The sequence below is a fragment of the Leucoraja erinacea genome, chromosome 21 (genome assembly GCF_028641065.1).
Source record: "Leucoraja erinacea ecotype New England chromosome 21, Leri_hhj_1, whole genome shotgun sequence".
Lineage (NCBI taxonomy): Eukaryota > Metazoa > Chordata > Chondrichthyes > Rajiformes > Rajidae > Leucoraja > Leucoraja erinaceus.
The window spans coordinates 31,405,589-31,431,743 of NC_073397.1; the positions used below are offsets into that span (position 1 = coordinate 31,405,589).

At 44.4% G+C, this 26,155-nt stretch overlaps 1 long non-coding RNA gene across 1 annotated transcript in view; it reads right to left on the minus strand.

The window, feature by feature from the left end:
- Nucleotides 1–26,155, minus strand: part of LOC129707474 (uncharacterized) — a 53,402-nt gene continuing 27,247 nt past the window's right edge. Inside the window, exons 2-3 of the long non-coding RNA XR_008725190.1 lie at nucleotides 6,948–7,131; nucleotides 1–5,434 (exon numbers count right to left, since the gene is read on the minus strand). This is a non-coding gene — a long non-coding RNA (uncharacterized LOC129707474). The remainder of the gene's footprint in view (nucleotides 5,435–6,947; nucleotides 7,132–26,155) is intronic.

Below are 26,155 nucleotides of genomic sequence, written 5' to 3' on the forward strand. Positions count from 1 at the left end.
CCCTAATTGAAAAGTTGGTTTGAGAATGCCTTGTCTAATTGAAAAGTTGGTTTGAGAATGCTAAAGTTGCCTTGCTGTCTATATAATAAAAATTCTAATCTTGACCACTTCCTGTTTATGTTGTATATTGATTTTAGGATAAACGCTACCATGAACGGCTGTGATTTTTGGCCATCTTACTTGAAGTCCCCCTCCGCTCATCAGGTGCCGAGGATTTTTCCCATCGATGAATAATAAGAGTTATTATTGTTTAAAAAATGTTGGGATTCTCGCTCCTGTCAATCATGCCATGAAGGCCACGCCTCTTCTGCTGGGAGGGGGAGGGACTATAAAACCCAGAAGTGTGGGCGTGGCTCTGTCTCTGCAAGATGGAGGAGGGAGAGGTCACGACTCGCTCTCTTTAGTGGTCTTGAAACCTGCTTGAAACGGTATGAAACTGCATGTGAATTTGGTGTCCTTGCACCCTGCTTAAAATGGAATTTTCAGGAATAGCCAGGAGTCAACTGCCAGCCCACCAGTTGTGAGTGATTGGACTTGGTCATTAGTTTAACGCCTCTAATACTGCATATTCATAGACTACCAATCTAAAGCCTACTTAAACTGCTTTTAAATATGATACGTTGAGAATATGAACCTTGAATATACAAAATATATAATCCTGATTCTCAAATGGTGGATAAAAATAGGACCTCTGTTTCTGTTATAGGTTCGAACAAAATAACCTACGCATACTTGACAGGGTTGGCATGTACACGAGTTGGCAATGCTTCAACTTAATCAGAATCAAAAGACAATTAATTATCATCATGGCAGCAAAGGAACAGTGATGTAGTGTGCATATAAATGTAATCCTCTATACATCTACAAAACACTAGTTAATATCAATGAGCTCTGAATTGTGAAGCACATACAACTAGGTCATTGTTTACCTTGTATAGAAACTTTAGCGCAGCTGAGATACTTAGGGTAAACTCAAAAAGCTGAAAAGCATAATAGTTCCGCTCTTGTGTAGAATTCCTTTGGAAGAATGATCGCAGCAGATTCCGTTATGTTCCACACAGAACTTACATTTTAATTGCAGGAGTTTTCACGAGCATTGGCCAAGCACCAAGAGACAGAGAGACCCATTTTGGGTCGCGATCCTATTCCTTTTCTCCAGAGATGCTGCCTGTTAGATTACCACCTCTTTATCCCTACTCTCTGACCATTTTGGGTTGAGATCCTTCTTCAGACTCAGAGTCAGGGGAGAGGGGAAACTAGAGGTATGAAAAGGTACAGAACAGATCGGAGCCGACACTGATGATCAAAGAGCCCACAATGGTCAACGTGGGGGAATCACAGAGGGGGAACAAAGAGAGAGGTTATTGCACCTATTCCTTTTCTCCAGAGTTTCCTCCTTACTGCTGAGTTACTGCAGAATTTTGTGTCTATCTTTGGTGTAAACCAGCATCTGCAGTTCCTTCCTATACAACATTGTTAGCTGTGCAGGATAATCATTGAGCACTCAAGGCCATGCAATGGGAGCACACAAAGATAATGATGTGTAAATGATGCTGGAGGAGGGTAGAGGCAGGGACTAACACAATATTTAAGAAACAATTAGACGTGTACATGGATAGGACAGGTTTAGAGGGATATGGGCCAAACGCAGGCAGGTGCGACTAGTGTAGATGGGACATGTTGGTCGGTATGGGCAAGTTGAGCTGAAGGGCCTGTTTCCATGCTGTATTACTCATTGTATTGTCATTATTACTCATTACTTATTGTCATTATTCATCCATTCATTCTACATGTTAACAAAGGTCTAACATTTCATCAGAACACCCTTAACATTGGTGGAAATATAGAGGGAACTCACCTTGAATAAATGCTAATTGAGCTTCTGTTACAATGCTTAAGAATCGTCTTCAATGCAGCCGGAAATTCATGGCCACAATCAATACCATTTATGCTGGAAATTAAGCTTAAAGCCTCATGCCTTTGAGCATGAGGACTTCTCTCTCTTTGCTCCATAGCCTTGCCTCACTGGCCACCCATTCTAAGATTCTTCACTGTAAACTGATAAAAACCTGAAACATACTTCTTTATTTTAAATTATTTCATTATATCACCCACTGTGCCAATGGGGAAAAAAAGCCCAAATGGTCATGGAAATATGTTGCTAGTTGCTATGTAAAACTGCACAGGTTCAGGGTGGTGCTTTGTATTCCCATCCATCAAGCATCAGCACTCTGTTGATCTTGTATTGGAGTTCATGGTTTTATTTTTAAAAGGGAGAAGTAGATAGATTCTTGATTGGTCCAGGTGTCAGGGGTTACGGGGAGTATGCAGGAGAATGGGGTTGAGAGGGGAAGATAGATCAGCCATGATTGAATGACAATAGACAATAGGTGCAGGAGTAGGCCATTCGGCCCTTCGAGCCAGCACCATCATTCAATGTGATCATGGCTGATCATCCCCAATCTTAAAAGCCCTATCTAGCTCTCTCTCTTGAAAGTATCCAGAGAACCTGCCTCCACTGCCCTCTGAGGCAGAGAATTCCACAGATTCACCACTCCCTGTGAGAAAAAGTGTTTCCTCGTCTCCGTTCTAAATGGCTTATTCCTTATTCTTAATGGCGGAATAGACTCAAAAGATTATTGGAAATCCTGTTGCATTATTGAAGTTTCTATTGGAATTATATATGGTTCAAGACTGAGGGGAAAAAAATCATATGAAAAGGATAGAAAGGAAAAGGTCAAATGGCCTTATTCTGCTTTTAGCACATGAACATGATTTTTTTTCCTCTGGCTTGTACTATAATTTCAATAGAAACTTCAATAATGCAGCATGAACAGGATTTCCACTAATCTTTTGATAAATGATGTTGTTGTCCCCTCCCCTATTAAATTGGCAGCTGCTGCCTTACATTGTCTGAAAAGCAGACATTTCTTCCAAATGCACATGGACTCTGACCATGTGACTATGATGTAGCATTAGAAAGAGAGATGGAAGAGCTTGCAATCCCCACCAGAAGCCACTTTCCTCAGCTGTACAATCTCTTCATGATATCCATCTAAAAAACAAAACCTATTGCCCACAAACCCATCATCGCATTTGAGCCTCCGATTTGAACATCATGCCCATGTTATGACTTGGAACACCCATTGCAGCCTCCAATGCATCACCTATCACTGCCTGTGTGCCAAATAGTTTGTCTCATCCACGAGAGGAATAGATCGGGTAGATGAACAGAGTCTCTTGCCCAGAGTTGTGGAATCGAGAACCCAAGGACACAGAGGACAGGGGTTTAAGGTGAGTGGGGAAAGATTTAATAGGAACCCGAGGGGTAATGTTTTCCACACAAAAGGTGGCAGGTGTATGGAGGAGGTAGTTGAGGCAGGTACTATTGCAACGTTTAAGAAACATCTAGATAGGTACAGGGATAAGAGGGATACGGGCCAAACGTAGGCAGGTGAGACTATTGTGGATGGGACATGATGGCCAGTGTGGGCAAGCTAGGCTAAAGGGTCAGTTTCCACACTGTATGACTATGATTCTATCTTGTTACCTTTAGACTCAACTAAACCACTTCTCCCCAGCCTGGCATTCCCATTTTACTTCCCTCCTTCTTCAAGTCTTTCAAATCCCTGTTACATGTATCCACATTCAAAGCAAGTCCCATTTCTCCTATACTTGATGACCTATGCTGGCTCCTAAATTATGCCTCACTTTGATTTTAAAATTCTCATCCTGATGTACGAACTCTCTCTCAAGAAAAAAAAAATCTATTTCTTTGATGGAGAGAGAAAACAGAATATTTTGCAAGATAACCAAGTGATCAGTAACTAATTTTGGAATAGGTTGGATAATCCATCTCACATTGAACACGAGTAGTCTCCAATTGGATAAGCACGGGGGGCACAGTGGTAGAGTTGCTACCTTACAGCACCAGAGACCCAGGTTTGATCCTGACTTTGGGTGCTGTCGGTACGGAGTTTGCTTGTTCACTCTGTGAGTTTTCTCTGGGTGCTCCGGTTTTCTCCCACACTCCAAAAACGTACAGGTTTGTGGATTAATTGACTTCGGTAAAATGGGAAATTGTCCCTCGAGTGTTGGACAGTGTTAGTGTTAGTGTGCGGGGATCGCTGGTCGGCGTGGACTCGGTGGGCCAAAGGGCCCGTTTCCGCGCTGTATCTCTAAATTAGATGTGCAAGACGTGTAGAATCATTTGGAATAGCAACTTTGAATCATCAGAAGTGGATTAAAACTTTTGATTCCAGATATTTATTGATTTTCAATGCAACTATACCAATTCAACTTTGAGGTGTCCAGAGTACAAATCACCAAACACTGTGATGCACATACAGGAACTAATTTATATTATACGTTTGCAAGTCAGTTGAGACTTAGTAGGCTGGGGTTTGCTGTAGAAATAAGTGAAACTATTAGAACACATGACTATCAAAGTTTAAATTAGACTGGAGTGTCCAGTTACCTCACATGTGGCAAGTAGACAGGAGCCAATTGAGCTGCCTTACTCTTCCAGAAGAGAAAGAACATTTGTGACACTGCCACCTAGACAGCAGTTTTAAAAACGTGAGCAAGTGGTTGCTGAGCACATGCTCTCACTTTCACCCCTCTCTTAATGCTATCTTTCTTTCCCTCTACTTCATGTTCTGTGCAGGATATCAATGAATAAACCACTCTTATATACCTAGCCTGGTTTAGACTCTGGGCTGCACCAGAACCATTTCTTCAGTCTGCTTGGCCAGCAATAAATTCAGTTGCTTTCCAAGTTCAGGTAGCTTGTGGTCCCTCTACAGAAGTCGCTGTTCCGAAACGGTTTCCTATTCATAAGTCCACCACAAACACCCAGAAATGGGCAAATATAATAGCTGATGATGTACAAAATTCTGTCTAACAAGAAAAGATGAATCCCATCACCTTGTGGGACATCTAGTGGAGTTGTGGCGTTTAATTGATATTATTTAGCCTCCTTGATTACCTTTTTGTAACAAACTGATAAGGATCAGTAATTAATGGTCCATGCAATCCAAAAGACAGCAAACAAACTGTGGATATTAAATAATATTCAACTGAATGCAAATATTTATATTTTATTTTTACTCTCCAAATACCAGTTATCATGTACTGTAGCTGATATATCAGAGCTTAGAACAAAAAACTCAACAATGCTAATTGGTGTAGATAAATTAAATCTAGTATATATATCAATTTCTTTGAATTACATAGTTCTTTGAATTATCCTTTTTGTATGGGAAAGGATGACACTTCTTCAGAGATTATTACATAGGGCATGGTCAAAACTAGATTCATGCCCACCACCCACATTCTCAGTCATCCTTTCACTTAGAGGGGGTCTTCTCTTGGCTTGCTGTTTTGCCAGGGGGAGGCTGTGCTCCTTTAACAGTGCTTGTTGATTGATTCCAATCTGCAGAGAAAAGGGCAAGTGTTAGAAAACAACATATTTGCCACACACACCAATTTCAGTCAGATGACACAAACCAACTAGTCCATACGGCAAAAATGAACAGAATTTCAAAATAGTTTGTGTATAAAACCATGAGAGGAATAGATCGGGTAGATGTACAGAGTCTCTTGCCCTGAGTAGGTGAATCGAGGACCGGGGTACATGGGCTTAAGGTGAAGGGGAAAAAATTTAGTTGGAATCTGAGGGATAACTTTTTCCGCAAAGAGTGGTAGGTGTATGGAACAATCTGCCAGGGGAGGTAGTTGAGGCAGGGACTATCCCAATGTTTAAGAAGTAGTTAGACAGGCACATGGGATAGGACAGGTTTGGAGGGATATGGACTAAGCGCAGGCAGGTGGGACTAGTGTAGCTGGTCATTTGTGGGGGCTGGTGTGGGCAAGTTGGGCCGAAGGGCCCATTTCCATGCTGTATCACTCTATGACAATGACTAAGAAAAATAAAACTATAAGGGGGTGCCCAACACACGTTTTTAAAATATATATGGGCATATCATCAAACCTTGCGTGTGTTTATATTAGTTAACAATTATCTTAGAAGATTCTGCAAACTGTTGTTCTTTTTAAACTTTAAAGGACTCAAAATAAAATACAGAAATGCCCGAAATACAAAGAAAGGTTGGGCAAACTAATAAATAATTTAAAATGTACTTCAATAATAAATAATGTATTTGATCAACTAAATTTAAGATTCTGTCATATACGTTTAGCAGGCATGGCTAGTTGATGCCAAAATGCATTAAGATAGAATAACTAATTTCCTCATCTAAAATATTTGTTTTATTGCCAGCTAGAAAAGTTCTCTTCTGCCTCCCTACTGGGTACAGAGACCCGGGTTCGATCCTGACTACGGATGCTGTCTGTACGGAGTTTGTAAGTTTCTCCCCGTGACCTGCGTGGGTTTTCTCCGGCAACTCCGGTTTCCTCCCACATTCCAAAGACGCACAGGTTTGTAGGTTAATTGGTTTTGGCAAAAATTGTAAATTGCCCCAGTGCTTGTAGTGCGGGGATCGCTGTTCGGCGCGGACTCAGTGGGCCAAAGGTATCTCCAAACTAAACTAATTTGTTGAGGGAACTCTGATGATCTTATGTCTCTCGGATGTATCAGACCTTTGCGCTTAGAGGGATGGATGGGTGGTTTGTATGTGTGTACGTGAAATGTGGGCAAGAATAAGAGAAAGATTCCTTCCCTCCTCTCAGCCATTCCTTTCAGAGTTTAAATCCTGAAACAAATCTAATCTTTCACCAACCTCTTAGTTTTTGAGTAAACTGTGTGTATTCACATCAGAAGCATATATTGGATTTGGTTGGCATGCTTACAAGAGATAGCTTTGCATATACCATTCATAAAGGTTAGAAATTTGTAATAACCCAAGCTGCAAAAATGATCTCCATCAGTGCTCAATCCTAGTGGTTAGTTTGTTAAAACGTATTAAAATCTGGGCGTAAATGCAAACCTTCGGGTTTGATCGAACTTTTTGACACGTCTACAGTGCTTTTGGCCACGTCTGTTCTTGAAGCTGGCCCTGAATCGGTTATGTCAGGTAGAGCATCCCTTCGACCAGTCCGTGTAGAAGAAATGAATTCTGCTAATGATTCATCAACTTTCGTCATTTGAGGCCCATTTGTAGGCATCGGTACCTAATATCAAAACAAGGATAACACAACCCACAACAAACGATTAAAATCAGATGGAATCAGAATTATAGTCAACATACATGAACAGAAATCTGGCAATGCATTACACAAAACTAGAAACACCTTCTTGACAGTTTATTTGCAGGAAGGACAGCTTCTTCCACCTCCTCCTCCCGCCTCCGCGTCCCCATGCTGACTAGAGTCAGAGAATCGTAAAGTCACAACATGCCCTTCGGCCCAACTTGCCCATGCTGACAGACATGCCAACCATCTAGGGGCAGCACTGTAGCGCAGCGGTAGAGTTGCTGCCTTACAGCGCCCGAGACCAGGGTTCGATCTTGACTATACAGAATATGTCTCTATATAGTCTATACAGGCTATAAGGAGTTTGTATGTTCTCCTAGTGATCTGCGTGGATTTTCTACCAGGATCTTTGGTTTCCTCCCACACTCCAAAGACGTACGGGTTTTGTAAGTTAATTGGCTTGGTATATTATTAATTGACCCTAGTGTATGCAGGACTCAGAGGACTGCTGGTCGACGTGGACTCGGTGGGCATAAGTGAAAGGAATTTTAACGGTTACGTTTTTTTCCAAGCAAATAGAAGGGCCCCGTTCTACGTTGTATCTCTAAACCAAACTAAACATTAAGGGCCTGACCCACTTACGCCACCTTTACGGCGACTGCCAGCATCCGTCAAAGGGCGCCGAAAACGTTGAAAATTCAGCAGCGACCAGAAAGACTCTACGACACTTTGGGCGACTAGGGGACCTCTCACGACCATACAGGCGACACCCTGGCAACATGTCGTGGGCGTCACCAGGGGGCATGTCACAGGGGGTCGCCTGTATGATCATGAGAGGTCGCCTGTATGATCATGAGAGGTCGCCTAGTCACCCAAAGAGTCATAGCGTCTTTCTGGCCGCCGCTGAATTTTCAACATGTTGAAAATTTTCGGCGACCTATAACGGGTGCCGGCAGTCGCCGAAAAGGTTGCGTAAGTGGGACAGGCCCTTTAGTCCCATCTGGCCGGGGTTGCGTCATATCCCTCGAAACCTTTCCTCCCCGTGTTCTTGTCCAAATGTCTTTTAAATGTTGTTTTTCCGATTAAATCTATCGCTTCTCATCTTAAATCTATGCCCTCTGGCTCACGATGCCCCTAATCTGGGTAAAAGACCTTGCATCCACCCTCATGATTTAATGTATGGTTTCATATATTTTATCATAAGAGTACTACAACTCCTCCTCCACGACAATTTCCCTTATCCCTCAATTTCCCATTCTTTCAAAATATTTTTCTCCACTATAAATATATCACAGATTAACAGCCCATCTCCTCAGTGGCAGATAATTCCAGAGATTCATTACGCTTAGAAAAATAATTCTACACACCTCACTATTAAATGACCGGCTGCATATTTTGTAGCTACATTCCCCGTTTGTGTCTCCCCCATCATTGAAAACATCTACCCTGAATGACACAAAGTGCTGAGTAACTCAGCGGGCCAGGCAGAATCATTGGAGAACATGGATAGGTGACGTTTCGAGTTGGGACCCTTATTGTGAAGTCACAGAGTCATACAGCGTGGAAACAGGCCGAACTTGCCCACAGCGACCAACATGGCCCATCTACACTAGTCTTACCTACACTATTTAATTACATAATTGGTGCGTTCCTAACCTGGGAAAGATCCATATTTTCCAGCTCTATAGTTGAATGAAATTGCAGAGACAGAGTCATTGAGACTACTTGGGTCAGGCAGCATCTCTGGAGAACATGGATAGGTGACATTTCGGGTCGGGACCCTTCTTCAAACTGATTGTAAGGAGGAGTGGAGGGGCTACTGGGCAGTCACGGTGGCCCAGCGGTAGAGTTGCTGCCTTACAGCAAAAATGCAGCGCCAGAGACCCGGGTTCAATCCTGGCTATGGGTGCTGTCTGTACGGAGTTTGTACGTTCTCCCCGTGATCTGCGTGGGTTTTCTCCGAGATCTTCGGTTTCCTCCCACACTCCAAAGACGTACAGGTTTGTAGGTTAATTGGCTTGGTATAAATGTTAAATTGTCCATGTTGGCGATATGCAGAGTATTGCCCTGCCGACTACAAAATTCAGAAGGTTCAGAAGACCAGGACAAATTAGGCCCAACAACAGATGACCTGAGGCAGGGAGGTTCCCTGATAGGCCAATTGTTGACTAGGGACAGAGTGTATCCCAAGGGGGGGGGAATACATTGTTGTGAACTGTGTAACTAGTTAACCGACTTTTGGCGGCGAGATGCTGCCTGGCCCGCTGAGTTACTTCAGCGTTGTGTGTCTATCTTTGGTATAAACCAGCATCTGTAGTTCCGTTTTATCACATCGAGACAACGCATTACCCACAGCTGCTGCCAATGTTATGCCAAGGTCAGCTGGTGTAAGACACAAGTTAAATGAAACTTTCATTACTTGTAGCAGCTTGTCAGCAATACAAAAGGCCGAAGAACAAATGGTCTGAGACTCAAATATATATATATATATCGACTTCCAGCAGAGACAAGCTGAGCAGCAACTACATACTTTCTCGGCAACCTTTCTAGTTTGGAGTACATTTAATAAGATTCATTCCAATATCGCATTGATCTGAAATGCAGACAAAACTCGTACTGAGAAAAGGCAGGATATCTTTTCCCATTGGAAAAGCCAGTTGTGATGGTGTTAAAAAAAAAAGTCTAATACTCCTGGCTGCTTCTCAATTGTTTGCTGACGGGATCGTAAGCTTCCAGGTCAGACTTTCTAACGACAGATTGAAAGGATAAATTATACTGCTGTTTCCAAGCTCGGCCAGTGGAATGCAGTATACATGCAAGAAGGTCGACACAAAATAGAGTAACTCAGCGGGCAGCATCTCTGAAGAAAAGGAATAGGTGGTTACGAGTCGGAACCATTCTTCAGACTGATAGAGATGGGGGTCGGGGGCTTTTCCTCTCTCTCCATCACTCCCCCACCCTGGTTCTCCAACTAGTTTCACCGTCCTCCTGATTAATTTTACTGTTTGTATGCCTCGTTGTCACCTTCCCCTCAACCAACAAAGAACCATCGTACATTTCCGTGATCATCTTCCATTTTGATCTTTCCTTTTCTCACCTTACAGCCTTCCATATCGTGCGGGAGTCCCCGCTGTCTCTCAGAGTCTGAAGGAGATTGTCTCGACACTAAACGTCACCCATTCCTTTGCTCCAGAGATGCTTCCTGTCCCGCTGAGTTATTCCAGCATTTTGTGTCTATCTTCGGTGTAAACCAGCATCTGCAGTTCCATCTTACACATTTCGTCTGCTGTGTACATGTAGTTTATTTTACAGTAAGCAAAACTTTGTTAAAAAAAAACAAAATAAAATGTACGAAACTGGATCTGGGTACAAAATCCTCACGAAGGGCTCTGTGTGCGTGCGTGTGTATCCAGGAAAACATTTCCCATCACAGATCAGCCTTGGAACTGTGTCCAACTATTTGCAGTCCAACAATAAAAATTCAATTCCCAAGGCAATGCAAGGTCCATGTGCTAAAATACTTAAACTGAGCATCTCAAATTAACATCAAGACCTAATCCTTATATAGCACAGAGTGGTGCAGCTGGAAGAGTTGCTGTCTTACAGCGCCCGAGACCCGGGTTCGATCCTGACGACAGTTCCAGTTACGTTTATTGTCATGTGTACAGTGTAAAGTCTTTGTTGCATGCTATCCAGTCGGCAGAAAGACAATACATGATTGCAATCGAGCTGTTTACAGTGTATAGACACAGAGGGGAATAACATTTAGTGCAAGGTTAAGCCAGCAAAGTCCAATCAAAGATGGTCCGAGGGTCACCAAAGAGGTAGATAGTAGTTCAGCACTGCTCTCTGGTTGTGGTAGGATGATTCAGTTGCCTGATAACAGCTGGGAAGAAACTGTCCCTCAATCTGGAGGTGTGCATTTTCACACTTCTATACCTTTTGCCTGATGGGAGAGGGGAGGGAGGAGTGGCCAGGGTGGTCTGGTCCTTGTTTATGCTGCTGGTCTTGCCGAGGCAGCGAGAGGTGTGGTGTGTGATGGTCTGGGCTACGTCCACAATTCTCTGCAATTTCTTGCGGTCTTGGGTGGAGCTGTTCCCAAACCAAGCTGTGATGCATCCTGATAAAATGCTTTCTATGGTGCAACTGTAGAAGTTAGTGAAGGCTGTAGGGGACATGTCAAACTTCCTAAGCCTTCTAAGGGAGTAGAGGCGTTGGTGTGTTCACATGGTCGTTGCGTCAATATGGGTGGTCCAGGAGAATTTGTTGGTGATATTGACTCCTTGGAATTTGAAGTTTTCAACCATCTCCACTTCGGCAAACTGGGGTATGTGTCGCTCAGTATCTCCTTTGTCTTGCTGACGCTGAGAGAAAGGTTGTTGCTACGACATCTGGACACAAGATTCTCAATCTCCTTCCTATACTCTGTCTCATCATTATTTGACATCCGGCCCACAATGGCGGTGACGACTGTGAATTTGAATTAGATTTGTACACGGGTACACAGTCGTGGGTGTACTAGGAGTAAAGAAGGGGGCTGAGAACGCAGCCTTGCGGTGCACCAGCGTTGAGGATTATCGCAGAGGGTGATTTGTTCCCATTCTTTCACACAGCCATCCCCATGGGGCCAGTCCCACATTTCTCCTTTGCTGAGAGTGTATGGTTCCACCACCATTGTGGGCTGGATGGCAATTTTGCTAGCCCTTGCTGTCTCCTCCCCTTCCTTAACCCTCTAGCTGTCTCCTCCCACCCTCCCATCCGCCCGCCCTCGGGCTCCTCCTCCTCCCCTTTTCCTTCCTTCTCCCCCCCCCCCACCCCCCATCAGTCTGAAGAAGGGTTTCGGCCCGAAACGTCGTCTATTTCCTTCGCTCCATAGATGCTGCTGCACCCGCTGAGTTTCTCCAGCAATTTTGTGTACCTTGGTTCCATTCTCGAGTCATTACTAACAAAGGGACGTCACGGTGGCGCAGCGGTAGAGTTGATGCCTTTCAGCACTTGCAGCGCCGGAGACCTGGGTTCGATCCCGACTACTGGTGCCGTCTGTACGGAGTTTGTACGTTCTCCCCCCATAACCGCGTGAGTTTTCTCCGAGATCTTCTGTTTCTTCCCACACTCCAAAGACGTGCAGGTTTGTAGGTCAATTGGCTTGGTATAAATGTAAATTGTCCCTCATGTCTGTAGGATTGTGTTAATATGCTGCTATCGCAGGTCGGTGCCGACTCGGTGGGACGAAGGGGCTGTTTCCACGTTGTATCTCTAAACTAAACTAAAGGCTTTTCACGGTACCTCGATTCACGGCGACTGTCAAGTTGGAACATGTGCGCACACACACACACAAACACATCACAGGCGGAGGACAGAGCAAGCGGAGGGAGCGCTGTCTGAAATTCACACGGTGCAAAGCCAAGGTGATACAGACCCACACTGCGATGAACAAGAAGGTTGGCGCTGTAATTAAAACAGCTAAAGCACAGTGTACGGTAAGTCCTTTAAAAGAGGGGAGGAGAAGAACTTTTAAGAAACCAGAGTTACAAGGCCGTGAAGTTCGGCGGACATTTAACATTACTGGTCGGTTATCCTTGTTTACTGCTTACGATTTTTTCCCCCCCAAGCACCGGCTACAATCTACAAGAACCTATGAGAACCTTCGACCTCCTGGCAACCCATCTACGGCACGAGAATTCTCACTACTCTCAACATGTTGGAAAATTTGCAGCGACCATAATGAGGCCGCGACTAGTTCCCAGAATGCGGGAACTCCTCACGACCATGAAGGCGACTCCCCGGCAACCACCCGCGACCATGTGGCGACTGCATAGTCTCCTAAAAAGTCACCTAAGTGGGACAGGCCCATTACTTTTCCAGCCATTTTTCCTCTTGCAATCCAATGCTTTCCTCTTTATACTTTTTTATTTGCATCAATTTGGATTCTGTTCATTCACTCGGATTTGCCTTCATTGCCCATTGTTCCTCAGTTTCTGTTTCATCTTTCAACCCTTATTAAGGAGATTTACAAATAGACCCATTTCCTTATTTGGCAGCCATCATACAAATTCTACTTTAACTGAAGGAAACAGGAAGAAGTGAACCATGAGGTGCCTTTCTCAGAGTAAGAATGTATGGAATGTACGGGTTTGAAACAGATCAAATTACTCTGAAAGTTCTGGCTTAATAAAACATTGGGATCTAACCCTGATTCATCAACACACCACAATAGTGCTATAATTCCACAGGAAACTAGACAGACTAAACCATATGCCAAATAAATAGTATGCCTGCAGATTGCCATTGTAACATTTTTAAAGTAAGTTATTTGTTATGACAAGTCTGACCACGGATGGTGACCAATCACTTTCACAATCGGTCACAGCCAACTTAAGACCTTTCATCGAGTTCAGATTCATTCAAAAGCTGAATGCTTTAACTGCAACATCATTTCTGCCATCTGGGAGCTCGGGGGCCTGCCCCTAGCTAGAAAGTGATCGGAGGTCATGTTATCAGACGCAGTTAAGCCTTTGGCTAAGCAATTTCCTTGGGTAATCTTCATCCAAAACAATGCTCCAATTCTACAGCATGGCGAACAGTTTGTAAACCTCAAATCCAATTCACGTACATGCAATACTGTTTAATCCTACAATGATACAGCCAAGAGCGTTTAATTGCAATGTAATGAGTTGGATGATCAACCATGATCATATTGAATGGCGGTGCAGGCTCGAAGGGCCGAATGGCCTACTCCTGCACCTAATTTCTATGTTTCTATGTACCGATAGTGGAACTATCAAATTCTTACTAGCAGCAGCATAACAGCCCAGTAAACACTCGACGCATAGATAATATTATAAAAGAAAAGATCAGCTTTAGATACTGCAAATGGATCAATCAGTGCTAATTCCAGCAATACTGGACTATTGCTCAATTTCTGAGGAGTAATGAAATAGAATAGAATAGAATCTTTATTTGCCACGCCACCAGGGTTGGTGGTACTTAAGTTCGGTACATGATGGTACACTGCTTTAGTCACATTAACACTAATAACTACACAGATCACAGTAATAAAGTGCATCCATACCACATCACAAATCACAAATCTCACCAACAATACATAGTGCAAAAGAACAGACAAAGACCATAGACAAGACTCTGAATACATCAAAAGTCCTTAGTATTGTCTGTTATTGGAGGGAATTGAGTGTTCTTATTGCTGAGGGGAAGAAACTGTTTTTAAAGCGGGTGGATTTTGTAGCAAGTGACCTGAGGCGCCTCCCTGAAGGGAGAGACTGGAAGAGGTGGTTGGCTGGGTGGGAGAGGTCCGAGATGATCTTTATTGCCCGTTTTGAGGTACGTTGGAGGTAAGTGGAATGGATTGAGGGGAGGGGGGAGTTGATGATCCGGGAGGCCTTGGAGACAATGCACTGTATTCTGTGTAGTGAGTGACTGTCAGTGTTTCCGTACCAGACTGTGATTGAGGAGGTGATGATGCTTTCGATGATGGATTGATAGAAATGGACCAGGAGGTGTTTGTAGACTCTGAACTTTTTGAGCTGTCTGAGGAAGTATAGGCATTGTTGTCCTTTCTTGATGATGTGGTCTGCGTTGATGTGCCATTTTAGATTATTGTAGATATAGGTGGTGTTTTTATTAATTTTTTTAAACCAGATTCTCTGCATTGCTAATCAGGTCAGGCAAGAGAAAGTCTGGTGAATGGTCCAAGATAAACAGTGTTGTCAATTGTAAGCCGGTTAATGCAAAGAAAACGGGTGCACTCAAATCTACAGATGCTGCTAATGACACTGTGGCCACATGAACTGCCTTTGACTGAGATGCGGCTACTGGCCAAACAAGTCTCAGCTTCACAGTTCCAGCTTTTGAAGGAGCAACGAATTAGGAATTACAGTTAATGACCGAGTCATGGTAAGCCATGATGTAATTCTTGGAGGCTTCATTTCTTCACTTTTATTGACTTCTCTCTACAACATGGACATCATCGATAACCAAGCCATCGCTGAATTCCCCTTCCAGAGTTAACAGTGAAGATAACTCAGAGATACAAGATTACAGATGCTGGAATCTTGAGTAAGAACACAAGTGCTGGAGGAGCTCGGCTGGTTAGGCAGCGTAGAAACATAGAAATATAGGGTAGGCCATTTGGCCCTTCGAGCCAGCACCGCCATTCAATATGATCATGGGTGATCATCCAAAATCAGTCCCTTGTTCCTGCTTTCTCCCCAATATTCCCTTGATTCCAAAGAGCTACATCTAACTCTCTCTTGAAAACATCCAGTAAATTGGCCTCTTTGGAGAACATGGGAAGGTGACATTTTAGATTGGCACCCGAAACGTCACCTATTCGCGGTCTCTAGAGATGCTGCCTGACCTGCTGAGTTACTCCGGTAAATTTTGTGTCTTGTCTCACAAAACTGATGGTAATAGACGCAACCTGCAGATCCCACGCCATCTCGACGTTGATATTAGTGGCTGATCCTTATTGTCACTTTATCCAAATCATGGAAGCACCAGGATCCTTTCCAATGTATATTGAGGCATCTTCACCAGAAGACTTCAAGGTGGTGACGAGAAGGCAGTTAGAGACGCACAATTATTGCTGGCCTTACCGCCAATACGCAGATTCTGAAAACAAATGATGAATATATCTGTTGGGCTCTTTACCCAAGGCCTGTTTGAAACATCCATCTTTGGTAACCCTGGTCTGCATGCATCGACAGGAACCAAATGCACAGGGTCATTTGTTACTCAGATTCCACCACACTCTGGAGAGGAACTGAAACCATCCACTCAGCAACCTCTCTGAAAGTGCGGTATAACAAATCCAGAAATCAAGTTCAAGTTCACATTTATTGTCACATGCACCAATTGGTTCAATGATATTTGAGTTACCCTACAGCCATACGAATAAAAACACGATACACAATAGAATTTATCATAAACATCCACCACAGTGGAATCAACAATTCTCACTGTGATGGAAGGCAATAAAGTTCAGTCAATCTTCCTCTTTCTTCAACCGTGGTCGGGGCCTTGAACCCTCCGCAGTCGCCGCTGCGGACGGCCCGATGTACAGACCCTCTCGCCGGGATGATCAAAACTCCGACGTCGGGACGGATCGGAACACACTCTGGGCTTGGATTTCCCGAATCGGCCGCTTCTAACCGAAGAGGGGACGGAGCTCCGACACTGGTCATCCTCAACAAGGATCCCAGGCTCCACAATGGTAATTCCACGCTGCGCCTGTCGCTGAATGTCTGGGCCGGTCTCCGGCCAGAAAGGCCGCGCCAATCCAGTTGGTAGGCCGCGAGGGGGGGGGGCGAAGACCACGGTGGCGTCACCCGGCGGAAATGCGATGCATTAAACGTGATTTGCTAGATTATCTTTGTCTGTGTTGGTCTTCTCTCTGGAAATAAACACTAAAGACATCCTAAAATAGACACAAAATGCTGGAGTAACTCAGCGGGTCAGGCAGCATCTCGGGAGAGAAGGAATAGGTGACCCAACTGCATACTTCGGTCCCGACCCAAAACGTTGCCTATTCCTTTTCTCAAGAGATGCTGTCTGACCCGCTTAGTTACTCCAGGTTTTTGTGTCTCTCTTCGGTTTAAACCAGCATCTACAGACCAAAGACATTCTCACCCACTGACAGTGCCCAACCATTCACACAGAACCCTCGTCACCAATACTTAAAGGTACATTGCAATATTTTTATAGTGCAGAGTATTAGACTTTAGACTTTATAGATACAGCACGGAAACAGGCCCTTCGGCCCACCGGGTTCACGCCAACCAGTGAACTCCCTGTACACTAGCACGATCCTGCACGCTAGGAACAATTGACAATTTTACCAAAGCCAATTAACCTGCAAATCTTTGGAGCGTGGGAGGAAACCGGAGCACCCAGAGAAAACTCACGCAGTCACAGGAAGAACGTACAAACTGTGTACAGACAGCACCCGTAGTCAGGATCAAATTCAGGTCTCTGGCGCTGTAAGGCAGCAATTCTAGTGCTGCACCACTGTGCCGTCCCATTACCCAACTTATCCATCATTGGATTTTATAGCATTCAGCCATCCCTACATCAGAGCAACAACACTGAACTCCACATCAGGACCCATCTTGAAACATCGCCTGTCCTTTTTTCCCCCCCAGGTGAGTTTCCCCATCACTGTGTGTTTTGCTCAAGATTCCAGCTTCTGCATCTCTCGGTGCTTCAGTAAATCATCTATGCCAGACTGGTCTCTTTGTTTTGCTAAGTTGCAGTACTGTGGCACAGCGATAGAGTTGCTGCCTTACAGCGCTTACAACGCCAGAGGCCCGGTTTCAATCCCGACTACGGGTGCTGTCTGTACGGAGTTTGTACGTTCTTCCCGTGACTGCGTGGGTTTTCTCCGAGATCTCCGGTTTCCTCCCGCACTCCAAAGACGTACAGGTATGTAGGTAAATTGGCTTGGTAAATGTAAACCAAAATTGTGTGTGTAGGATAGGGTTAATATGCGGGGGTCGCTGGTCGGCGCGGACCCGGTGGGCCGAAGAGCCTGTTTCCGCGCTGTAACTCTAAATTAAACTAAAGGGAATTGAACAAAAAAAAAAGAGGCTTCAAGAGAAGGAGAAAGAGAAATAAAACCAAATCAAAACTGCCACAAACTCACAGGTTACTGTTTAATCCTTGGCAATAGAACACCGTTTAATCACACGTGCCGAGTGCAGAGTCAGAGCAAAAGGACAAGCAGCAAACATTGTATTTACCAACAAAAGCAACAAATGGACCATTACTGTATCTGCACAAACAGCACCCAACTGCAAACTGCAGAGATTCAATAAAAAAAAAGGCTGGCCACAAAATGCTGGAGTAACTCAGCAGGACCGGCAGCATTTATGGAGAGAAGGAATGGGTCAATAATAATAAAAGGATCTGTTCGGAAGGCGGCATGCATAAGAGAATATCGAATCCTGAAACAAAGACTCCTAAATGTTAGGCTCCATCAAAAATGCAGCAAACTAATCATAATTATGCAATAAAGAGTTGTTTAAGAAGGAACTGCAGATGCTGGAACAATCGAACAAAAATGCTGGAGAAACTCAGCGGGTGAGGCAGCATTCATGGATAAAAATGCAATAAAGAGTGATTCCTTTTACAAAGAAATGCAAGGGAGGGCAGTTATAAATGAATTAAGTATAAAAGTGTTTCATTGAAGTTTCATAATGTAAATAAATGTTTCTGAAATGTCAGAAATAGTCTGTGTTTTAACCACTCGTCCACTGTCAGAGTGAGGCCAAACGCAAAGTGGAGGAACAGCACTTCATATTTTGCTTGGGCAGCTTACAACCCAGCGGTATGAATATTGATTTCTCTAACTTTTACTAACCCTTGCTTTCCCTCCCCCACCCTAGTTCTCCCACTCGTTTCACTGCCCCTCCTGGTTAATTTTACTGTTTGCCTCGATGTCAACTTCCCCTCATCCAGCAATGAACCATGAGATATTTCCTTGAGCATTGTCCGCTTTGATCTTTTCTTTTCACACCTTACATGTTCTGTGTACCCCTTCCATATCTTGTTTCCCACTCCCCCGACTCTCAGTCTGAAGAAGGGCTCGGCCCGAAACGTCATCCATTCCTTTTCTCCAGAGATGTTGCCTGTCCTGCTGTTACTGCAGCATTTTGTGTCTATCTTCTGTGTTTTAACATTTTGACAGCGGGCCAAGTCAGAGGCAGGGCTCAGCAAGCTGTTACCATTTTCTTCCAGCGTTTTTGTGGCCAGTGCTTGTTCTGCCTGTTCCCCCCCCCCCCCCCCCCCCCCGTTGTAACATCAGTCACTGCACATGGGGCTTCACCACAAAGCCACAAATCTCAGTGGGAATTGCAAAAAAAGAATGGGGACTTTTTGTGGGCTGTCTGCAAAATCTGGCCCAATATATTTGCTCAGACAAGATAATAACTACTTGGTGCATGAAGCAAACAGACTGATATTAAAACATTGTTAAGCTGTTCTCAATCACTTCGTAAACAACATTTTATGTCTACAGGGGCTCAATCTTGTTTCAGGGGCTGTCGGAAGGAACTGTAGAATGTAGATGATGGTTTAAACCGAAGATAGACACGAAAAGCTGGAGTAACAGCGCATCAGGCAGCATCTCTGGAGAAGGCGACGTTTCAGGTCGAGACCCTTCTTCAGACGCAGAGTCAGGAGAAAGGGAAGTGAGAGAAATAGGCAATGATATAGAGAGATACAGAACAAATGAATGAAAGATATGAGAGTCTAGATTAAAACGTGGCCTTAGAGCCGGCCAGCAGGAGGAATCACAGGGGGGGGGGGAGCAGCAAGTGAAGATGTTGTAGAATGTCCTCGTCGGAGAACTTCTTCAAAGTAGGCACACCTTGGGATTTTGTTTCTAGGCAAGATAGAAAGGATAAAAAAAGACACTGCTGTTGGTAGAGCTGCTGCCTCATAGGGCTAGAGATCGGGCTTGATCCTGTCCGTGTGGAGATGCATGTAACCCCCTGAGTTGCCTTTGGGATGTGGGAATTCTCCTCCCACATCCCAAAGACGTGCAGGCTCGTCCGTTCATTGGCCTCTGTAAAATTGCTCCGAATGTGTCAGGAGTGGATGAGAATGTGGGGTAACATAGAGCCAGTGTGAATGGGTAACCGATGGTCAGCATGGACTTGGTGGGTAGAAGGACCTGGTTCCATGCTGTATCTCCAAACTAAGACTTACATGAACAGCACCAGAAATGCAAAACGGCATACGCTCAGCATAAGGTGAGCAGACTGTAGATGGCCTAGTGTTGACCTAATGGACATCTTTAAAATAATTAAGGGTTTTGATGGAGAGAATATTTCCATGTGTGGGGATGAGCATAATTAGAGATTATTATCCTAATAGGATGGTCACCTGAAGATCTGTAAGAGAACTCAGAAGAAACTTCTTCGCCCAGTGAGTGACGAGAATATGGAACGTACAGAAGTATAGAGTATTTGAAGCAAATAATATGACAACATGTAAATGGAGATTGGACAAGCTTGTCATGTAGAAAGTTGGCTTGAGAGATTTAGACAAGATAGGACCAGGCTTGATAGGTCCATGTATGTTGCTGGAGCCTGTTGCTGGATTCAACGTCCTGCTTCTGTGCCGTCTACAATAGGTGCTGCAGCACCTCACCAGGAATTCTTCAAAAGCACCTTCCGAACCAGCCAGTTCTCCCTCCATGAAGGATAAGGGCAGCAGGCAAGTGGGAATATCAATATCTCCCAGCCCACTCCAAGCAGTCCAAATAACGTCAGTACTTCCTGTTCCTTTGTTGCCCAATCCAAGTCTTGGATTCCACCACTTGTATGAACCATACACATATCTTCACTACACAACCTCAGAAACCAGCACACACCGCTGGTTCTTAAAGTCAATGAGGAAATTGCATTAACTATTGAGCAATGAGATCCACATTTGGAGAATGAATACGAAAACTAACTGTCGACAGAATACAAGCCTGATCTGCAAAGCAAACAGTATTTCCAACAATAATATTTCTAATATATTTTGCGTGTTCATTAAGTTACCTTGCTAATTTAGTAAGAAAACATTCAAATCCCACTAAAGATACCCAGAGCACTCATTGGATCTGTATTTACTCCCAAACACAAATGCACTACATGCCCTGTTATACACATGCCCTTTAACTGTTTGTCAGTAATGTCTATGGACGTATTCAAGAAATTCCCCAATCCCGATGACATAAACCAGGTCAACCTACCTCTAAATACCAGACTTGAGCCATTTACAAATGCAGATCTTCTGTACATACCGTCGCACGTTTTGAGCCATCACTTGATTCCATAAAAGGCCTGAAAGTCTCTCTTTTAAGGGAGTTAATTCATACTGCCTATATATTCTTGAATGATGGTGTAACTGTGATGTAATAATTGCCCTATGTGACACAAACTAGATATACAGGTCTTCCACATAGGCATTTTAACCTATCAGAAGACACTTGGAAAGATAGATCTTACAGAAATCATTTTGCTTGTTCTACCTCATAGTGAAGTACAATCACTTGCCATATTATTACAATTGCCAGTGTTCCTTGCACTTCCAAATGCTTCTGAGACCTAGAATACAAAGAGGGACAATATGAAAAATACCGCCGTTATCTCCACAAAAGCATCCAAATTCACTGGGAGGAGGACAAGCAAATCAATGGGGTCATCTCCAAGGCAAACATGCCCAGCGCTGAAGCCTTTGTTACACTTAATCAGCTGCACAGGGCAGCCACATTGATCATGTGGCTGATACGAGGAACTTCAATCAACAGCTCTGCAATTGGAAGGACTTAAGGCAAAGGGAGGATATCGATTCATGGATGTGTTCTGAGCCGCCTTGAAAAATGCCACATCCACACTGATGGCGATAAATCCCTGGCCCACGACTACACAAAGGGCAGGAGGAGCATTCCGGGAATCATCGAGCACCTCAAGGCCATAATGATGTGTAAATGATGCCGGAGGAGGTAGTTGAGGCAGAGACTATTGCAAAGTTGAAGAAGCATTTAGGCAGGTACTTGGATAGGACACGTTTAGTGGGGTATGGGCCAAACGTAGGCAGATGGGACTCGTGTTCTTGGGCAAGTTGGTCGGTGTGGGCAAGTCGGGCTGAAGGGACTGTTTCCACACTGCAAAGACTCTGTGATTCTAAACGTCGGAAGGAACACCCCACCTATTAAATTACTCCCCCACCCCAGAATCAGCTACTGACTTACCTGGGTAATTTAATGAATTACAATCAACTTGTGGAGTAATGTGTGGTTCCCACAAAGCCCTCATTAGTCAGGTCAGAGCCCACAAAATTGAGTGGAAGTCACGCCTGATCCCTAAATTTAAGGCAGCAAGGCCCCAATCCGTTTAACCTCTCTTCAGTAAACAAACGGCAGGAAATGTGTTGAACCTTCATAGCATTCCACTGTCAAATCTACAAACTTCCTTTGGTAGGAAGACTGGAACTGTGCATAGGATTCCAGTCTGAAGAAGGGTCTCGACCTGAAACATCACCCGTTCCTTCGCTCCAGAGATGCTGCCAGTCCCACTGAGTTACTCCAGCATTTTGTGTCTACCATAAGATTCCAGTGTTGGTCTCACTAGGGCCCGTATAACTTCACAAGACATCTCCATTTTTCTATTCATCAAAGGCCAACATGTGGACAATGGCACTGTGCCTCCACCCTCATTAACCAAAAGGTGTACGATGGGATTAGCTGGATCCTTGGTTCCTCCAGGTTGATGAGATCCCCTCCACGGATCTAGGAGGCCCTGCACCTGCCCCTGGGTGACCTATGTAACACGGGAGGAGTAGAGGATTCAGCGTTTATACAATTCCCACTAAGTCAGGCAAGGGTACACAAAAATGCTGGAGAAACTCAGCGGGTGCAGCAGCATCTATGGAGCGAAGGAAATAGGTGACGTTTCGGGCCGAAACCCTTCTTCAGACAAGGGGTTTGTTGAAAGGCGGTCCCTTCTTCTTTTGGCACGATTTAGCTTTAGAATAGGGACAGCTTTAGAGTTGCTGCCTTACAGGACCAGAGACCCAGGTTCGAACCTGACTACTGTCTGACCGAAACTTGTATGTTCTTCCTGTGACCGCTTGGCTTTTCTCCGGTTTCCTCCCACATTCCAAAGACGTACAGGTACGTAGGTTAACTGGCTTCGGCAAGTTGTAAAAACAATGTCCTTAGTGTGTGTAGATTAGTAAACGGGGTGATCTAATTCTATGATTCTGCAGTGGGAGAAGTGCTTTTGCAGAGTGCTGAATGCCGCCTTCCAGGTTTTAATGATTCCAAATCCTTCCCATTGCAACATGGTCATGGTGGCGCAGCGGTAGAGTTGCTGCCTTACAGCGAATGCAGCGCCGGAGACCCGGGTTCGATCCCGACTACGGGTGCTGTCTGTACGGAGTTTGTACGTCCTCCCCGTGACCTGCGTGGGTGGTCTCCGAGATCTTCGGTTTCCTCCCACACTCCAAAGACGTACATAGACAAAAATGCTGGAGAAACTCAGCGGGTGAGGCAGCATCTATGGAGCGAAGGAATAGGTGACGTTTTGGGTCAAGACCCTTTGATATTCTCTTTACCTCTGACCATGACTAATGTTTTTAGAATGTGCTAAGGTGACAAAAGAACAGTATAATACCAGGAGAAACTCAGCGGGTGCAGCAGCATCTATGGAGCGAAGGAAATAGGCAACGTTTCGGGCCGAAACCCTTCTTCAGACTGCTGATAGATAGATGCTGCTGCACCCGCTGAGTTTCTCCAGCTTTTTTGTGTAACCTTCGATTCTCCAGCATCTGCAGTTCCCTCTTAAACACAGTATATAATACCATGTCATTCTGTGTTCAGGGAAGTTGACCGAGGACTGCCAAGTGTCCGTGTTGCTCACTTAGCTGGGGTTTTCCTTGCCACTTCCATCAGCCGATAATTAGTAAGGTTTTGAACTGGTCGACCAACCTTATTGTGAGTTGTCTGATTATTAAGAAGTGAACCTGTTTGTTTAGTTATCAGTTAACCTTATTCACCTTTTTCCAAAGACGTACAGGTTTGTAGGTTAATTGGCTTAGTAAACGTAAAAATTGGCTCTAGTGGGTGTAGGATGGTGTTAATATGCGGGGATGGCACTTTGGCACGGACCCGGTGGGCCGAAGGGCCCGTTACTGCAACTGTATCTCAAAACTAAACTAAATTTATTACTAGATTGCAACACATTCCGATTCATCACTTCATCCTTGTTCCCGTCACAGCAAACACAAATGGCAACTTGCTCTAATTTGGGTGGTTCCTCCGACTCCTGATCTTGTTTCACCAAAATACACACAGATTCTTTCCACCAAATATTTCCCCACACTGTATGCCTCATCCCTCTTGTAAAAAATTGCAGAGGGAAATCCCCAGATTTTACCCTCTATGGACATTAACAAGTCTAAGTTTTTCCTAGTGAATTCTCGGCCATCTGGGTTTGTGGATACAAACTTGAACTATTCAGTCAAGTATTGAAAGTAAATGTACAGGTAATCTCAGGTCCTGCAGATTCCAGTGTGAAAAGATCTTGATGTCTGTTCCCTAAAAAAGCCCCCAGATAGGTTTAATGTGAGAGGGAAAAGATTTAAAATGAACTCAAAGAGCCACTTTCGAGGGTGGTGTGTATGGAACGAGCTGACAGAAGAGGTAGTTGAGGCAGGTACTATAACAACATTTAAAATAAATTTGGACAGGTACATGGGTAGGAAAGGTTTAGAGGGATATGGGCTAAACCTGGGCTGATGAGAACAGTGTGGATGGGGCATCTTTGTCGACATGGGCACTGAGTTTGTATGTTCCCTCCGTGACCTGCTTGGGTTTTCTCCGGGTGCTCCAGTTTCATCCCACACTCCAAAGACGTACAGGTTTGCAGGCTAATTGCCATTGGTAAAATTGAACAAAGCTATTGAAGAGTTTACAAGGTTAATTCCTGGGATGGCGGGACTGTCATATGCTGAGAGAATGGAGCGGCTGGGCTTGTACACTCTGGAGTTTAGAAGGATGTGAGGGGATCTTATTGAAACATATAAGATAGTTAAGGGTTTGGACACGCTAGAGGCAGGAAACATGTTCTTGTTCTTGTTCTTGGTTCTTGGTTCTTCCAAAATATTCCAACTGGAATTTAAACTGGAGGTGGTGAAGGGAGGGATTAAGCCAGAAAGGGTATAAAGAACACACACTATAGAATTTGACATCAAATATCCCCACACAGCAGAATCAAAGTTTCCCACTGTGTGGGAAGGCACCAAAGTCAGTCTCTTCCTCCACTGTTCCTCGTGGTCAGGACCTCATGTTCCCGGTGTTGGGGGAGTCCAGAACCAGGGGCCACAGTTTAAGAATAAGGGGCAAGCCATTTAGAACGGAGATGAGGAAACACTTTTTCTCACAGAGAGTTGTGAGTCTGTGGAATTCTCTGTCTCAGAGGTTAGTGGAGGCCAGTTCTCTGGATACTTTCAAGAGAGAGCTAGATAGGGCTCTTAAATATAGCGGAGTCAGGGGATATGGGGAGAAGGCAGGAACAGGGTACTGATTGGGGCTGATCAGCCATGATCACATTGAATGGCGGTGCTGGCTCGAAGGGCCGAATGGCCTACACCTGCACCTATTGTCTATCGCCTATTGTCCCTAGTGCATGTAGGATAGTGTTAATGTGCGGGATCACTGGTCGGCATGGATTTGGTGGGGCGAAGGGCCCGTTTCCGTGCTGTATCTCTACACTAAACATTATTATCCTCGTCCCCTATTTATTTTCCCCACATTCCCATCGACTTCCTCTAGACACTGTCACTCACTCACACACTGAGAGCATTTGCAATGGCCCGTTCATCTGTCAACCTGTACATTCTTGGGGCTTAGGAGGAAACTGGAGCACCTGAACGAAAACCAATGTCGCAGAGACAATTTGCAAACGGCACGCAGGAAATAATGGGGTCAGGATCGAACCTGGGCCATTGGAACGGTGAGGCAGCAGCTGTACCAGCTGTACCCATGAAGGATATAATAACCCAAGCATCATAATCTAATTAGATCAGTTAGTACTCCCACAACAAGGCAAACCACAAATCTTCGTTACTAACGGCAGTGACAGGGTACGGGAGCTGGCTGTGGAGAACAGGAGAACACATTTCGTGGAGAAACAAGAAACCACAGATAGAAACACAAAAAGTAGGTACAGAGGTAGGCCATTCAGCCCTTCGAGCCAGCACCGCCATTCAATATGATCATGGCTGATCATCCTAAATCAGTTCCCCCTTTCATGCTTGCTCCCAATATTGCTTGATTCCCTTAGCCCTAAGAGCTAAATCTAACTCTCTCTTGAAAACATCCAGTGAATTGGCCTCCACTGACTTCATTGGCAGAGAATTCCACAGATTCACAACTTTCTGGGTGAAAATGTCTTTCCTCATCTCAGTCATAAATGGCCTACCCCTTATTCTT